This window comes from Choloepus didactylus, chromosome 3 (genome assembly GCF_015220235.1).
Source record: "Choloepus didactylus isolate mChoDid1 chromosome 3, mChoDid1.pri, whole genome shotgun sequence".
Taxonomy (NCBI): Eukaryota; Metazoa; Chordata; class Mammalia; order Pilosa; family Megalonychidae; genus Choloepus; species Choloepus didactylus.
In genome coordinates, this window is record NC_051309.1 from 89,629,554 (window position 1) to 89,648,274 (window position 18,721).

The following is an 18,721-nucleotide window of genomic DNA, read 5'->3' on the forward strand; positions in this document are numbered from 1 at the left end:
ACCCATCCCACCCTTGCCTTCTCTTTCAAGGACTTAGGGCAAGAACTGTGAAGGGATTCCCTGGTCTGACCAGTGTTAGGAGAGAGATGTTCAGGGTTCACATTGCTGTGTCCGCTCTGGGCACTGGATCCCAGGTCACACAGGCAACTAACTGTGTCTTTAATAAATGTATAGTGTGTGTGTTTGTATTTGGGATATATGGGGTCCTCCAAAGGGAAGAACCCAGGGCAGAGGGCCCTTTTGCTTTACACTGAAGGTGGCGCTGTTCTCCTACTTCAGAGCAAATAGAAGCATTAATGAGGAACTCCATCTTCTTTCCCTAAACTCTGTGACCTCACAATTTCATAAAACTCTGCTGTTTTCTAATACCTAGCTTTTAGAAAGCAGTTTTCAGTTTACGAAACTATCAAATACTTGTTGGGGGGCAAATACATTTTTCTGTTTTTTAAAAAATTAAAAATATGTAATATAATAAGAAATCAAATGAGGCAGAAGTGTGATCCCTTTGTGGCTCACTTTCCTCATCTATAAAATGAAAATGCTAGTAGTACACACCTCGTAGGGTTGTTGTGAGGATTAAATGACAGAAAATTTATATTGAGCCCAGTGCCTAGATAGTAAGTAATCATTAAATGTTAGCACCTATTATTATTAGTTTCTACTATAAAGTTTCCTATGTCCCAATAACAGTGCCTTCACTCCACCTCTCAGTGGTAATCACTGTTAACAGTTTGATGACTATCCTTACAGACTTACCTCTATTTTAACAGAAGTAAAAACTGAGGAGCAAAGAGGTTAAGAAAATTTACCAGCATCTGAGTGGGAAGGTTCTAAGTCAAGCTCAACATGGATTTTCTGACCAGACTCTAATTCATTTGTTCTAAACAATACTGCCACCTTATGGTGCAACTGTATTGTTACCAAATGCTGGAAGGCCCAGAGAGTACAGGCTGACAGGCTTCCCATTCAACATTGCCCTGTCCTATCACCAGGGGTGAGCCCATTCACCTGCATCTACAATCTGAGCTCTTCTCCATACTCTGGGCTGATTCTACTCCCAGACCTTTAAGTAGCTCTGAGATTCACCATCTTAGATGAAATTGCACCATCTCTGCAAATACCTTAGTACTAGTAACTGAGGTTGCCTTGTTCCTTTATTTAATCCTCCCAGGTACCTGGTATCCGAACTCTGGTAACTGGGTCTGATTTTCTTCCTAAAGCCTGAGGTACCTCTGTACCTCCAGGTCTGGAATTTCATTTTGTTTTCTGCCTTGGTATAAGAATCCTACCTTAGAGGCTTGATCCCACTGGCTTTGTCCCCACTATCAGCTTTCTCCATGAAGATCGCTAATTTTGGAGTTGCCCATTTCCTTCTCTGTACACTCTATTGTCCCTGAGTTCCTGAGACTAGTAGCCACTAAGACATCCCAGAGTTCCTGCCCCTTCCCAATAGCTCTGTCTAGTCTCTGTTGACTTTATACCTTTATGCCTTGTTCTAGTCTTTTCAGGGATGGGACTATGAAGGTGGATATTTTGTGAGATTATCTCTTTCATTTATCCTCTCTTTCTTTTCTTTTGTCCTTTTGTAGCAAGGTTTGGGTGACAAGAATTGGAAAAATGAATTTTGAAGAATGGAGAGCCCCCAAAAGAAGAAAAGTAATTAGGGCTCTAGGTGTAAAGAAGCTAGTTAAGGGGGATCTTGGAATTTCTAAGCTATTCAGTATAGGTGAGAAAATAGATACGGATTTGTAGTGAAAGCCCTAACTAGAAAGGACTCCTTGTTGTATCTCTTAGGACTCCATGGGTTACAGTAAGGAGCTAGAAGGATATTCAGGGCAATAAAGGATGAGGAAGCATCCAGTGGTTTCTAGATCTCTGTTGTAAAGACAGCTAGTTACCTATCCCACAATCCATCTTCCCTTGTCTTCTTAGGATAGAATCCCGATTTTTAGCTGGGCACACTGCCATCTAGAATATGATATTTCCCTGATTTCCTTGTAGGTAAGTGAAGCCTTGTAACTACTTTTGGTCAATGAGAAGTGGAATTGTTGTGTGGGACTTCCAACAAGTCTATTTAAAGGGAGCAGACTCAGAGGAAGGGTACTGTGCTGGTTTGAATGTATTATGTTCCCCAAAATGCCATTATCTTTGATGCAGTCTTTTGTGGGCAGGAAACCTATTGGTGTTGATTGGTTGGGAGCTTTTGATTGGATGTTTCTGTGGAGAAGTGATCACTCAACTGTGGGTGAGCTCTTTCATTGTATAATTTCCATGGAGGTGTGACCCTGCCCATTCAGCATGGACTTTGATTAGTTTACTAGAGCACTATATAAGCTCAGACAGAAGGCATGAGCTTACTACAGCCAAGAGGGATACTTTGAAGAATGCACAGAAGCAGAGAGAGTAGCTGCAGATGAGAGACAGTTTGAAGACAGCCGTTGAAAGCAGACTTTTGCTCCAGAGAAGCTAAGAGAGGACAAATGCCCCAAGAGCAACTAAGAGTGACATTTTTGAGGAACTGCAGCCTAGAGAGGAATGTCCTGGGAGAAAGCCATTTTGAAACCAGAACTCTGGAGCAGACACCAACCACATGCCTTCCCAGCTAACAGAGGTTTTCTGGATGCCATTGGCCACCTCCAGTGAAGGTACCTGATTGTTGATGCGTTACCTTGGACATTTTATGGCCTTAAGACTGTAACTGTGTAACCAAATAAACCCCCTTTTTAAAAGCTGATCCATTTCTGGTGTTTTGCGAAAAGGCAGCATTAGCAAACTGGAACAGATATCTTTTTGTCATTCTGCCTTTCCTCCTGCTTTAGGCCTGCAACTTTCACCTGCTAATTGGAGCTTCAGCAGCCATTTTGAATCATTAAGTGACCTTAAGAACAGAAGTCATGTAATCGGAAGGTGAAAAAAAAACATAGGAGACTGGCTCCTTGGTAGCATTATGGAAATGCCATACCAGATTGCCTACCTCTGGATGTTTTTTATGTTAGAGAGAAATAAATGCCCATTTTGTTTAAGCCTCTTTTATAAGTTTTTTTAAAAAAAATTGTTACGTAGCCTAATTGAATCCTGATTAATACACCGTTCATCCCTGATCTATACTATCTCAGAGTTTTGTTGCTGATACTGAATCAGTAAACATTGTTCTATTTTTGTCATTGTTGTTTAATGTTTTTTTCTTATATTTATGATTGTGGTGAGTGAATTAGGTACTCCAATGAAAGGCATGTTTTTGTTTTTGTTTTTGTTTTTTTGTTTTTGTTTTTTTTTTTGCTATATAGTTATATAATCATTATCAAAGATCAAGGCTAACAACTTTAGGTATTTGCATGTGGCTATTCTACAACACGACACTAAAAAGAAATATCTATATAATGAGTCAGTATTAGCAGTCATTTGTTAAATCCAAATTTTTCAGTTACACCTTCTCCCTCTCAATTGATCTTTCTCTCAAGCTTCAGAGATATCTGGGCACTGACCATTTTAACTTCCTTGTGCTGGAAAGGGGTGTTGACCTTATCAGATACAGGCATGAAACTGGTTGATGTTCTTAGAGAGACTGGTACCTCTGGGTTTCAGGACTTACCTGGCATAGGATCAATCTGGAAACCTTAAGTTTCTGAAAAAATAATCTTACTAAGAAAAACTTTCATGGGGACATAGATAGAGCCCAGTGCACACCCTAGGGTTTTCAGGAATGCTGTTGGTTGGGGCTTGGCATACTGTGGTAGTTTGCAATATCTGGCTAAAACTTGCATAAGAGTAACTTCCAGAGTGACCTCTTGACTCTATTTGAAATCTCTTACCACTGAAATTTTAATTTTGTTCCATTTCTTTTCCCCCTTTTGGTCCAAAGGGCATTTTTAATCCCATGATGCCAAGGCCTGGCTCACCCTGGGAATCATGTGCCATGTTGCCAAGGTGACTTAACACCCCTGGGAGTCATGTCCCATGTAGAGGGGAGTATAGTGAGTTTATTTGCAGAGTTGGCTTAAAGAGAGAGGCCACATCTGAGCAATGAAAGAGGCTTTCTGGGGGCAACTCTTAGGCATAATTCATGCAGGCCTAGCTTTGCCATTGCAGAAATAAGTTCCGTAAAGTCTGGCCTCAAGATCGAGGGCTTGGCTTAATCAGTTGTGAGTCCCTAGTGCCTGAGAGAGTATCAGGAATTCCCCAGGTGGGGAACTTTAATAGTTTCACATTTTATACCAGTCCCTCAAGTAGATTTTGCAAATACTTTATTTTCTGCCCCCAAACACTCTGGAATATATCTGGGTATTATAGTAACCTGTACAGAAGAATAGGATCTCATTCCCTATTTTAGGTTCCATGTATTGGGGTTGTTTAAATAAACTGACCACAAAGGTTAAATCAGATGGTGTGCTACAGTAAATTTAAATTTTGGACCAAGTAAACATCTCTTCTTTTGGCCTCACATGGAAGTTGAAATTTTAAAATACAATATCATCCTTTACCCTGAATGCTGATTTACCTTAGTCCTAACCAGGTCCATTTTATTCATATCTCTAATCGGAGTCTGATCTCTTATTCAGCTTCTTTGACAGTTGCTGTGTGGAGTAGTGCCAACTTTCAGAACTGCAGAATGCTAATTCTGAGTCTCAGGTGTCACACAGATACCCAAATTTTCAGGGAACTACCAGGTTATACACAAAGAGCATAGCATCTCAGAATTTAGAAATAACAGTTATAACTCAGGAGTGAATGTGATGGCTGTAAAAGCTTATAATCTAGGAAACTTTACTATGAGCCTTATTTGAACATTCCGTACTCCTTAATCATCAATTGCCCATTCTCTGCCCACTTTCTATCTCCTGCTAACCTGTGCTCTCAAATTCAACTCTCAGAGTTTACTCATTATATTTAGTTTATATTACTGAGACCATTAATTATTTGTCCTTTTGTTTCTGGTGTATCTCACCCAACATAATATCCTCAAGGTTCATCCAACCAGTTGCATGCCACACGACTTGATTCCTTCCTGCTGTCACTCAATATTCTATTGTATGTATACACCACAATTCACCTTTCCGTTTATCAGTGGATGGCCACCTCCATTCATTGCAAATCGTGAATACTGCCACCATAAACACTACTGTTCAAATGCCTGTTCACGTCCCTGCTTTCAGTTCTTCCAAGTCTTTGTTTAATAACAGGGTTGCAGGATCATGTGGCAACCCTATACTTAGCCTCCTGTGGGCCACCATGCTGCCCTCCAGAGGAACTGCACCATTTTACTTCCCCACCAACAGTGAATAGGTGTATCTCTCTCTTCACCTCTTCTCTAGCACTTGTTCCTGTCTGTTTATTTTTTAAACAGTTTTATTCACACACCAACAATCTGTCATAAGTGTACAATCAATGGTTCCCAGTATAATCATATAGTTATGCATTCAGCACCAGAATCTGTATGAGAACATTTCTATTTCTTCCACAAAGAAAGAAGAAAAGACAAAAAAGAGAAACAACAACAACCAGAATCCCATATCCCTCCTCTTACTGACACTTAGTTTTGGTAAGTTGCCTTTGTCACAATTAATGTTGCTGTTAAGTGTAGACCCTAGTTTGCATTAAGTGTATTTTTTCCATATACCACCCCATTTTTAACACCTTGCAATGGTGACATTCAATTGTTCTTCCTCAAGTAAAGACTTTCTTATATTTGTACATTTAATCACCATCCTTCTTTACTCCTGGTTTCACTATGTTATACAGTTCCAGTTTTTATCCCCTAACTTTCCTTTTGGTGTCATACATGCCCCTAGCTCTGCTCCTTCAAACATACTGACATTCAGCTTTGTTCCTTATGCTTACAATATTGTGCAACCATCACATAATATTGTGCTATTTCTGGATCTTTAAAATCAATCCTGTTGAACATTCTGTATTCCTTCAGCATCAGGTGCCCAAACTCTACCCTCTTTCTATCTCCTGATAACCTGTTTTCTCAACTTTAACTCTCAGAGTTTGCTCATTAGAGTTAGGTCATATTAGTGAGACCATACAGTATTTGTCCTTTTGTTTCTGGCTTATTTTGCTCAACATAATGTCCTCAAGGCTCATCTACATTGTTACATACTTCATGACTTTATTCAGTCTTATAGGTGTGTAATATTTCATTGTATGTATATACCACAGTTTGTTTATCCACTTGTCTGTCGATGGACATTTGGGCTGTTTCTATCTCTTGGCAATTGTGAATAATGCTGCTAGAAACATTGGTGTGCAAATGTCTGTTCATGTACCTGCTTTCAGTTCCTCTGGATATTTACCTAGTAATGGGATTGCTGGATCATACAGCAATTCTAAACTTAGCTTCCTGAGGAACTGTGAAGAGCATGTTCTTAATCTTAATCCATATTCCTGTGGTTGTGAATAACACCTGCTGAAGCTGTTATTATTAGTTAAGATGTGGCCAGCTGAATCAGGGTGGGTCCTAATAAAGGGTCTGAAGCATCTTTTAAAAAGCATTTTAATTCCCATGCACTTTCTGGCACTGTTTGGTAACTTAATTGTCCTCAGAGACCGCTTTGCCTCTGAGCACGGGCTGCGTATACACAGGTGAACTGAAACTGCAGGATTCCTATGCCTCACTTTGCCTGCCATAATCTGGCTCGATGTGGGGCTACACCTGTGGCAGAGGACTCTATCAGCTGACACAGTACGCCAGTCATCTCCAAGGCAAGGAAATGGCTGCTGGCTGCTGTTTCCCTCAAAGTTGGGGTAGGATTTTCATACCCAGGGCTGGAAACACAATCTCTGTCCACCTTTTCTCAGTCTCTTTGTCCCCCACTGACCTGGGCCTTGAAATGTCCTCCCCTGTCCCCAGGTCTTCAAATGGTGGGGGTATGTCTCACTGCTGTGAGAGATTTTAAAATTTGTGTCCCTGGTTGGAGGATTCCTGTCTGCTGATTCTGTGCTTTCCTCACATGGAGACTGACTGAGTAAGGAGGATGGGGGATGACCAGCTGGTCTGGGACAGAAGATTCCTACCTGATATTTCTTCCTTTTCTTCATTTTGGCATCTGCAGTGTCCTTCTCCAGTCTATATCTCCCCCAGAGTTTCAAACAATTCAGAATTGTCCTTGTTTTCTGTTGAATCTCTGGAGAGGAGTTTTCAGTAGCTGTTAAGTAACCATGTTGATGATGTCCCTTAATATCTTTTTTTTTAATGAAAAGGAAATGTTTTATTCAATTTTAATAAATGTGTACAACTTAGAAATATTAGCCACACACATCATTTGCATATATTCCTTTCTTTGGCATAATTTAATTTTTTTTAAATGATGGAGAGGACTGATAAAAGGAAGCTATACCAGCAGCCACACTGTACTTGAGGTACCAGAATTACCATTCTGGATCAAAAATTTTTTCCAGATAATCCTTAGTACACATATCAAATTCAGTAGGCTATCAGCAACCAACTGCCTAATCTCACAAAATATATTTTGCTCTCAAAGTTGAAAGTTACAAATGGCCTAAGGTGTTCCTTAACCAGAAAAACCAGATTTATTGCCTTTCAAATTCAAAGAAACAGTGAAATTTAGAGGCTCTAATCAGAGGTTAGATTTTTCTGGTTAATATTTTTAGGGATTACATGTTGTTCCATTATATGGATGGATCAATCAGGGATCCCAGCTGGAAACAGATGGCACACTCAAACTGGGTATTTTTAGGAGAATTTGATAGAAACTATTTACAAATATATGGACATCTTTGAACTTACAAGAAAAGGAATGTGATAGAACAAGACATCTCTAGCTGCTTCTTGTGCCAATGGCAAGAAGGATAAAATGACACCAATAACTCCCATCCTCTTCAAGACACTGTCAAATGATGATAATCTTTTAAAGAGTGCAGCCATTTAGTCTGGTTTGTCAAAGCTGTTCCTAATTTGTGTTAGAACTTCAATGTTCTCCACCACTTGTGGCTTAATTTCAGCAACTTGTGATGAAATATTCCACATGAGGTTTTCAGTTAGGAACTTCATACCATAGAGGTCGAATAGTTGTGATAATGACCTCATTTCTCATATGTCAGAATATTCCTCTGCATTGAATATTAATTCATTTTCAGTAGATAAGTTCACAAATGATTTCATTGCAGGGAAATAAACTATATGGCCATGGCTGACTTGTTTTAGCATGGTTTCTATATATCAGTTTGTGTATAGACTTGTAATGGGTGGCTCTCCTTGACTATCTAAATGCTGCATTTGTTTAAGAAGAATATTATGAATTACTCCCTTAGTATCAATTTGCACACAGTTTTCTATTGCCTGGAGCATGGTCAGGTAGGCTTTTGCATGTGTTAAAACTCTGATGGTTTTGCATTTTCCTGTGTGGCTTGATTATACATAGACTTTCCAACAATTGACTCAGTAAAGTGTATTTCCAGATAAAAATTCAAATATTCTCTTGAAATTAAAGTATTTTCCCAGACTACCATGTTTGGTGTATAATTTTTAGAGAAACATAACTCAGAAAGTGCAGTGTGCAGTTCATCAAGGTTGGTCACTACCAGCCTGTTTTCCCATGCTGTCAACTTCTTGGTTTCTCCTTTTCAGACTCCTCTTTCCTATCAGTTTGTGTTTGTTTCTGACTTCTTATTTACTGCTTGACTGACGGCTTTGGCACAATGTTTGGGCAACAGCTGGTCACTAAGAGTAAACTGTTATGTGCAAGTATTAGTGATGAAGTTTCAAGTTTGTCCATTTCATTCAGAAACATATTATATAAGGAAAGGCTGCAATCTCCAATATGATGCTGCTTTGCTGTACACAGTTCCTGTGTGCAACTCATAAAATGAGGGCAGAGCAGTGGGAATGCAATTGAGTATTTTGATTTAGAGCGTAGTTCCAAATATTGATGAAACATTCTGAAAAGCATGACTATAAAAATAAAATATGGGAAGATCTTATCTTTCCACTAACATTTCCACCAAGGAATCTACCATTTTTGTGTGAAAAATGATTGCACTCATCATTTTTCCAAGTTCTCAGTGATCTGCTAAGTGAAGCTTCAGCACCACTAGTATATGCCTGTAACCTAACCAATCTAATTTCATTCCTCTGAAATCAAATATTTCCCTACATTCAACTTGTTTTACACTTAGGGAAGTCATAGTGGTAACAAAAGAGGACATGATGATCGATTCCTCTTCAGGGCAAATGGAAAATTATGCACAAATTCATTGAGGACAACAACATCAAAGCCAGAAAGGTACTACATATAATACCTCTGCACTATAGGCCCATATTTTCTTACACAGGCTCTAAGCTCTTCCATGTAAAATATTAATTCATCAATATCCTTCTCTATAAACTCAAATGCATTTTTCTTTGTCATGTTATCTGCAAGACAGTGTAGCCAGGTAATTTCAGCACAGGCAAAGGACAATGCCAGAAAAAGAAAAAAGAAAAAAAAACTGCACTGAGACCTAGCAAGCCAGCTTGATCAGAGAGGACAGTATCCAATTATTTCAGTGCAAATCTTAAACACCTGTACCTTTCTCCATGCATTGAACCAGCATGCAACACAGGTGCCTCCTTGCATTCTCTTATGTCGTCAATATGCTTATTATAACCTTGAATATTTACAAATAAGTCTTCTGCAGCTTTATGAATGTGGAAAACTTCAACCCCTAAGAGAGGGAGGCAAGAACTGCTTGGAAAAGACAGCTTCCAAAAGTTCAGTGTTCTTGCATCAGTATTTAGGATCCCATGGCTCAAAATGAAACCAAAGATAATCCATTTTCTGTTGCATCCAAAGAGAAATATTCACAGGACATGGTGTCAGACTGTGCAGGACTAAGCACTGTTCTGGGTACACATATGGGACTCAATAATGGGACATTTCTCCATTGTTCAGCTGAAAGATTCCTTAAGGGATATACCATCTGAAGAGAAACTAGGGCATCTGAAAGAGACTTCCCTTGGGGTACAAATTCTATCTTCATCTTTAAAGGATTTTCATAATCCACAATCATCTGCCCGAGGCATGAGTATTCTTGGTCACTTGCTGCATGGATCATTTCATGAGCGTACTTGTATAATCAAATGATTGCCTGCTTTTTTCAATCTAATACAGCAGAATCATTAATGTATAGGTTCTGATCAAATCTAAGTAGTTCTATGTTAAATCAAATTTACAGGAATATCAAAGGAGACTTCATAAACATCAGTGATATTCCACAACTCACAAACATGGTCCTTAAATTCCATAACATCTACAAATGTGAAGTAATGTAAAACCAGATATTTAAAAATCTCTGATTTTTCTTTTTGTAGTTATGCAAGCTGTTCATTGTTGTGAGTTTCAACAAAGGGAGTTTTCTGACTATGAATTTCACAGCAGATTCCAGTTTTTGTATCAATAAGAAAGGTTAGTTTTACCTTCATGTCACTGCATGCCTTCTTGATATTGGAGGGGTAGGTGAGCATGGCAATGCACCCATCATTGAAGATGGTGAGCTTCTCTGCCAGCTTCTGCAGCACAGAGCATGACATGGTATTGCCACCACTGATATCAGCTGCCTTGCACCTAGTCACCTGCCCACAGCTGCCAACTGATTTTTGACAAGGGTGCCAAGTTCACACAATAAGAAAAGAATAGTCTCTTCAGCAAGTGGTGCTGAGAAAACTGGATATCCATATGCAACAGAAGGAAAGTGGACTCCTACCTCATGCCATAAACAAAAAATAATTTAAAATGGATCAAAAACCTACATATAAGATCCAAAACTGTGAAACTCTTAGAAGAAAACATAGGAAAGCATATTCAGGACCTTCTGTAAGGCAATGGTTTGTTAGACTTTACACCCAAATTATGAGCAGCACATGGAAAAATGGATAAATAGGACTTCATTAAAATTAAAAATTTTGTGCTTCAAAGGACTTCATCATGAAAGTAAAAAGGCAGCCTACAGAATGGGAGAAAATATTTGGAAGCCATATATCCGATTAGGGTTTAACATCCAGAATATAGAAAGAAATCCTACAAATGAACAAAAAAGACAAACAGCCTCATTAAAAAATGAGCAAAAGACTTAAATAGACATTTCTCCAAAGAAGATACACAAATGGCCAATAATATGAAAAGATGTTCAACATCATTAGCCATCAGGGAAATGCAAATCAAAACCACAATGAGATATCATTTCACATCCACTAGAATGGCTACTAATAAAGAAATGGAAAACGTGTTAGAGAGGTTACAGAGAAATAGGAACCCTCAGACACTATTGGTGGGAATGTAAATGGTGTAGCCAATACCAATAACATTTTGGAGGTTCCTCAGAAAGTTAAGAAGAATATCCATATGTCTTAGCCATCCCACTACTAGATATATGCTCAAAAAAATTGAAAGCTGGGATGTGATCAGATATTGGCACTCTGATGTTCATAGCAGCATTATTCACAATTGCCAAAAGGTGGAATCAACCTGAGTGTCTATCAACTGATGAATGGATAAACAAAATATGTTATGAACATATAATGGAATATTAGTCATAAAAAGGATGAAGTTCTTCCACTTCTTTTTGTTAGCTCCTGGCAATCAATTAAAGCTCTGCCATAATACTTGTTGGATACAACATGGATGAACACTGAAGACATTATATTGAGTGAAATAAGCCATAGACTTATCAGTGTATGATCTCACTGATACGAAGCAATTAGAATAAGCAAATTCACAGAGTCAGAAACTAGAATACAGGTTACCAAGGGCCAGCATGGGGGTAGGGAATAGAGAGTTAATGCTTAATTGGTAGAGTTTCTATTTGGGTTGATGGTAAAATTTTGGTAATAGATAGTGATTATAGTAGTATTGTGAATATAATTAACACCACTGAATTATATATTTGGATGTGGTTAAAAGGGGAAATTTTAGATTGCATATATGTTACTGGAGTAAAAATTTTTTTTGCAAGTATTGGACAGCACAATGCAAGCAGTCTTAATGTAAACTATAAGCTATAGTTAATAATATAATTATAATAAGATGGTTTCATCAATTTTAACAAAGGTACCACACTAACGCAAAGTGTTAATAATAGGGGAAACTGTGTGTGTGAGTGGGTATATGAGAACCTTGTATTTTCTGCATGATTTTTCTGTAAGCCTACAACTTTCCCAAAAAAAGAAAGTGGTAGGATCTCCTAGTGCCCTGGTTGGCCCTCTACTAATTCTTGTCTGCTCAGTGCAGATCAAAAGTCCACACTCACAGTGCAGATCCCTAGTCCAATTCTGAAGGGAGCAAAATAACACTTATGTGCATACTGAGAGCATGTATGTCTCACCAATTTAATTGTGGCCGGAGGCATTCACCATTCCAGAACTTACCGTACATGTATTAGGCAGCTCATGGTACTGTCTTACAGAATGCTGTGGAGAGCAGTCAAGTTGTGTTGCCTGGGGCAAGGGATTGCTGGCTGTAGGATATACAGTGCAGTGTTGGGGATCATGTATAAATTTTCCTAGGGAAGAAGGGACATTTGGAAACATGTAAATGGGGGAATTCCTAGGGTCACATGCATATGCCTAAGACAAGACACATGCACAGAAAGGACCAGGGAGGCCTGTACACTTTGGCCTTGAACTATCCTTTAAACTGATTTTATGGATGAGCCCTGAAGGAGAGCACTACCAGTCAGTCTGCAAAGATGGGGAAAGACATTTTCTTTTGCTTACTCTTCTTCTTCCACTTCTTTTTGTTAGCTCCTGGCAATCAATTAAAGCTCTGTCATAATACTTGTTGGATACAAGCTTAAAGAACAGATGCTCCAGAGTCTAAATTCCAGCAATAGCACAATAAAATATCAAAACTCCATGTTTCAACAAAAGGTCACAAAACATACAAAGAAACAGGCAGTGATGGCCCAGACAAAAGGTAAGAGTAAAGCATTGGAAACCATCAATGAGGAGGAACAGACCTGGGGCATACCAGACAAAGATTTTTTTTAATGATTTTAAATGCTCAAAGAGCTAAAACAAATCAGAAAAATGATAGATGAATACAAAGAGAATATCAATAGAGAGATGGAAATTATGAAAAGGAGCCAAACAGAGCTGAAGACTATAGCAACAGAAATTAAAAATTCCTTAGAGGGGTTTAACAGCAGATCGGAGCTGGCAGAAGAAAGAATCAAAGAACTTGAAGATAAGACCATTGAAATCATTCCATCTGAGGAGCAGAAAGAAGAAAGAATGAAGAAAAGTGAACTGAGCCTGAGGAACCTGTGGGATGCCATCAATGATACCAATATACACATTGTGGGAGTTCTGTAGGGAGAAGAAATGGAGAGGGGTCAGAGGGAATATTCAAGGAAAAATGGCTGAAAACTCCCCAAATTTAATGAAAGATACATATACATAATCAAGATGCTCAACAAACTCAAAACAGGAAAACCCCAAATAGAACCATGCCTCAGCATATTATAATTAAATTGTCAAATGCCAAAGATAGAGAATCCTGAAAGCTGCAAGAGAGAAACAACATGCCATGTATAAGAGAGCCTCAATAAGATTAAGTGCCCATTTCTTATGGAAAACTATGGAGGCAAGAAGGCAGTGGGGTGACATATTTAAAGTACTGAAAGAAAAAAAAATATTTCCAACAAAGAATTCTATATTCAGGAAAACTTTTTCAGTAATGAAAGAGAGTTTAAGACATTCTCAGGTAAACAAAAGCTGAAGGAATTTATCAGCACTAGATCAGCCCTAAAAGAAATGCTATAGGGAGTTCTGCAGATTGAAAGGAAAGGACAATAGAGAATAGATCAAAGCAGTATGAAGAAATAAAGATCTTTGGTAAAGGTAGCAACATGGGAAAATATAAATGTCAATACTATGGTATTTTTGGTTTGTAACTCCACTTTTTTACTTCCTACAGAATCTGAAAGGCAAATGAATGAAATGTACTGATAAATCAATGGTTTTTTATTTATAATGTATAAACATGTAATCTGTGACAAGAACTACATAAAGGTAGGGGAACAGAGGGTTATAAGATTACAGTTTTTTTATACTATTGAATTTAAGTTGTTATCAAAGCAAACAAGATTGTTATAGCTTTAGGATGTTAAATGTAAGCCCCATGGTAACTACAAAGAAAAGAACAAGAGAATATTCAAGCACATAAGACAGAAATTAGTGTACAAGGACAGGGGACATGGTGAATGGGGAGTTAATGCATAAAGATTTAGGGCTTCTGTTTGGGGAGATGGAAAAGTTTTAGTAATGGAAGGTGGTGAGGGTACCAAAATATTGTGAATATGATTGAATAATATGCTTGGTAGTGGTTGAGTTGAGAAAGTTTATGTTGTATGTATGTTCCTACAATTGAAAAACAAAAGGAAAGGTCAACTAAAGAGACAATGACAGTTAAACACATTACCTGATCCTATATGGAATGCAGCAAGGGAGGGGAAAAGGCACAAAGGGACACTATTGGGGTATATGAAAAATTGGAATATAGACTGTCAGCTTTATAGCAGTGCTAAATTTCTTGAACTCAGTAACTGCACTTTGGGTAGTTACATAAGTGAATATCCTTGTTCTAAGGGAACGGACACACCAGTCTTAACTGTTCAAGGAGCATGATGTGTACAGTCTGTATTCAAGCTTTCAAAAAATGGATTGATAAATAGGCAGAGAGATAATAGATAGATATAAATAGATAAATAAATAGATGGATAGAAAGATAGAATTACAGGGCAAATGTATCAAAATGTTAAAATTTTTTGAATTTGGGTAGCTGGGGCTAGGGGTATGATGGAGTTCTCTGTGTGGAGTCTGTATTATTTTTGTAACTGTCCTGTAAGTTTGAAGGCATTTCAGAATAAAGCTGAGAGTAAATAAACATAAAAAGCTTTGGACAACCACATAAAAAGGATAGAACTCAGGTGAAGGAGCTAAAGTAACCACAGAAATAGCAGTCCTTTTTAGTACTTAACATTGCACACAGGATTAATGATTTGAATTCAATTCTTTAGATCATTTTGGAGAGTGGAGGGAAAAGTTTGTTAGTACAGCCAACCCTGAGGAGGTGTTCCGGTTTGCTAATGCTGCCATTATGCGAAACACCAGAAATGGATTGGCTTTTATAAAGGGGGTTTACTTGATTGCAAAGTTACAGTCTTAAGGCCATAAATTGTCCAAGATAAGGTATCAACAACAGGGTACCTTCACTGAAGGATGGCTGATGGATTCCAAAAACACCTGCTAGCTGGGAAAGCATGTGGCTGGCATCTGCTTGCTCCCAGGTTGCATTTCAAAATGGCATTCTCCAAATGTTTCTCTTGGGGTGTTTTGTCCACTCTTAGCTGCAGCTCTTCCAAAATGTCACTCCCAGTTGCTCTCAGGTTGTGTTTCAAAATGGCACTCTCCAAAATGTCTCTGTGTCAGCTTCTTGGGGCAAACTCTGGGCTAGTACCTTCAAAGCATGAGCAAAACTCTGCTTTCAACTGCTGTATTCAAAATGTCTCTAAGTTGCAGCAGCAAGTTTCTTCTGTGGAGCTTTTATAGGGCTCCAGTTAACTAATCAAGGCCCGTGCTGAATGGGCAGGGCCACACACCATGGAAATTATCTAATCAGAGTTATCACCTACAGTTGGGTGGGTCACAGCTCCATGGAAACAACCTAATCCAAAGGTTCCAACCTAATCAACACTAATACATCTGCCCCACAAGATTGCATCAAAGAATGTGGCCTTTTCTGGGGGATATAATATATACAAACTGGTACAGGAGGCATTCTGACTGAGAATTCTAAGAGATGTTAGTTTAACTGAGGCTTGTCTGAAAGACTCAGGTTATAAGGTTGGTTTTGATTATAGAAAATTAATTTCTATAGCTTCAGAGAATAAATTAAACTAGATTAAATTACAAAAAAAGGTAACTGGCCTGTATTTTTTTTAAGTGCAGTTGTTTGTTCCAGCCTTATCTATCAGATACATTTCAAAGGAATTGACAAATTACCTTTTTGTTTGTTTTAAATTTAGTGATTTAAAAAGATAATGAAGAACATGTTGTACAACAGTACATAAAATCTTTTAAATATGAAAAATTTGTTTAAAAATTCTGTATAAAAATTAATACATTACAAATTTACATTATGAGGTAAGAGAAAGCACCCTTAAGCCTTCTACCCAAAGAAATTACAAATGGTTTGGCTTATGTTCTGATATTTTTTTCTATTTGTGTATTTATTCAAGTATATGGGTGTTGGTGTATATTTTAATAGAATTACATTGTAAATACTCTTTTGCAACCCGCTTTTTTTTCACTTACATTTTAAACATTTATACTTCATTCTTTTTAGTGCTTATACATTATTTTGCCATGTGAATGTCAAATGAATTAGTCAGCCAATTTTCTACTAATGAGCATTTGATTGTTTCTAGTTTCTCTCTATTATAAACAATGCTACAATGAAATTGTTGTATATAAATTTGCAAACTCCTTCTGCCAAAGACTTTGGATAACTTCCCAGAAGAAGAATTTTGTGTCAATGGTGTTAGTATTTCTAATCATAAAATCTTTTTAAGTGTTGCAATAAAATAGTATGTAATTAAAGGTGGCACTAACAGAGTCTCTTTCCTAAGACAAAAAAACCCACAAAAAAACAAAAAACAATTTTATCCTTTGCTCTGATTAAATACTATTAAAATAAACCAGACTGGTTGTGGTGTTGTTCTCCCTTTTCCTTAATATATGTCACATGAATACAATAATTTGCACTTTAAAAGTTACTGGTGGTTTATACTAGAGAAATTTATGTGGGCATATTTTTCCCTTGTAGGATCTCTCTCTCCAAACAAAATTCACCTTTATTTCTCAATTAACTTATTTTGAATTTTCCCATGTTACTGGTTTGAAGAAGAGATACTCTCTGTGTTACCATATTTATTCTATGATGGATTCACTAAGCATTTCCCCTGGTTGCAGGAGTCAGATGATACTAGAATTGATGGGAACCTTAGAGATTATTTGGTGCATTCTTCTCATTTTACTGATGCAGAAACTGAAGCTCAGAGTGAATTAATTAAACCATCCATGTTTGTAGAAGTTACTATGAAGCAGAGTCAGATCTGGAACTCTGGGGTCCTGACTCCCAGTCTTATACACTTTCCACTGGACCAAAAAAAGAGGAATAAAAATGTGATTGAGAAAGAAGTAGCCCTATGTATAAGACCATTAGGTTTTTGGATACCCTATGTGCCAGGAAGGCTGGTCAGAACATAATCTACCAAGGGAGTTAAGACCTCAAGTACAACCCCTGAACAGACTGAGTAGGTATGAAATCAGGCTTTGTGAAAACCTACACTCCTTTCATTAGTTTCTCTAGATACTTGGATTCTTCATCTGCAGATGACCTTTGATTTCTGACTTAATTGGTTCCTGGTGGTCATGATGTGATTCAACCAAACCCCTCTTCCCTAGAGATGCAATGTCATAAATTGGGTTTCCAATCCTGGAAACCCATTTCAAACTACAAATACATCAAAATTGTTGTGCAAACAAAGTGAGAAGAAAACAAATGCAAATATTTGCTTTTATAAGCATGTATTGACCAAATACAATATGTAATTCATATTATAGCTTATGTTTTGAAATACTTAATCATGAAAGGCATACTATTAAGAGGTTCCTATATCAGTGGTTCCCAAACCCACCTGGTGATTAGAATCAACCTAAGATATATATTTTATATTTTATTTTGAATTTAAATATTGCTTACGTATTCTGAAATAAAGTATACCTTCATGATACAAATTTCACCAGAAGGGAATGCAGTGCTATGACCTCCTCCTATTTCTGTCCCTCATATCCTCAGTACTTCTTGAGCAGCTTTTAAAAAATTACTTTCTAGACCTCAGGACAGACCTAACAAATCAGAATCCTCAGAGCTGTGGCCCAGGCATTTGCATTTTTGAAAAAGGTAATTCTGATAGTCTTCAGGTTCATAAATAACTGCTTTACAGGGGACTATAAATACTTTTATTATCTGAATTTTAGAAATGAAGAAACTGAAGTTAGCTCATAGGGCAGTGTACTATCAATTGGGAAAAGCAGATATTGTTGGGGGAGAAATAGGGGATGAGTGGAGAAGAGGGGTCCAACTTCTGCCTCTTAGCAGCTTTCTGTCTCAGCAGCCCTTAAAGAAAAGAATTTCCCCAATATGTCTGCACACTCAATGAAGAACTAAGAGAATTTCTTCCTCACTTTCTACTCCTTGCCCACTTACCCCTCAGGGGAAGATTTGCCACTTACTCATCTGATTGGCAAGTGGGCTCTCAAGTTTCAAAAGGCTGCAGTCTGGTTCACCTACCTACAAGGCCTTCTCTTGCCCAGTCCAGGCAGTAAGCACACCAGGCAGAGATCCATCCTAAAGTCTGTTCTTTTCTGCACATAAATGGGAGTGTGAATCAGACCCACACTTTGTGGGTGCCAATTATTTATAAATCATAAAGTGAGGAAGCAGAAAGTTCACTCTGACCTCTGGTCTCAGCTACCTCCCACCATTAAGCTTTACATAGCTGCCTGAAATAAAGCTAATTATGTTGAGTATGATTTTGACTCCTTTTATCTATTCTTTTTTTTTCTTTAAATTTTTTTATTTTGAAATAATTTCTAACTTACAGGACAGTTGCAAAAATAATACAAATCCCATACGGAGAACTCTAACATACCCTATTC

The 18,721-nt window shown here is 37.8% G+C and overlaps 1 pseudogene; it reads right to left on the reverse strand.

Annotated features, from left to right (window-relative positions):
- Positions 1 to 7,720: 7,720 nt before the first annotated feature.
- On the reverse strand, positions 7,721 to 10,531 carry LOC119530339 (annotated as a pseudogene).
- Positions 10,532 to 18,721: the final 8,190 nt, after the last annotated feature.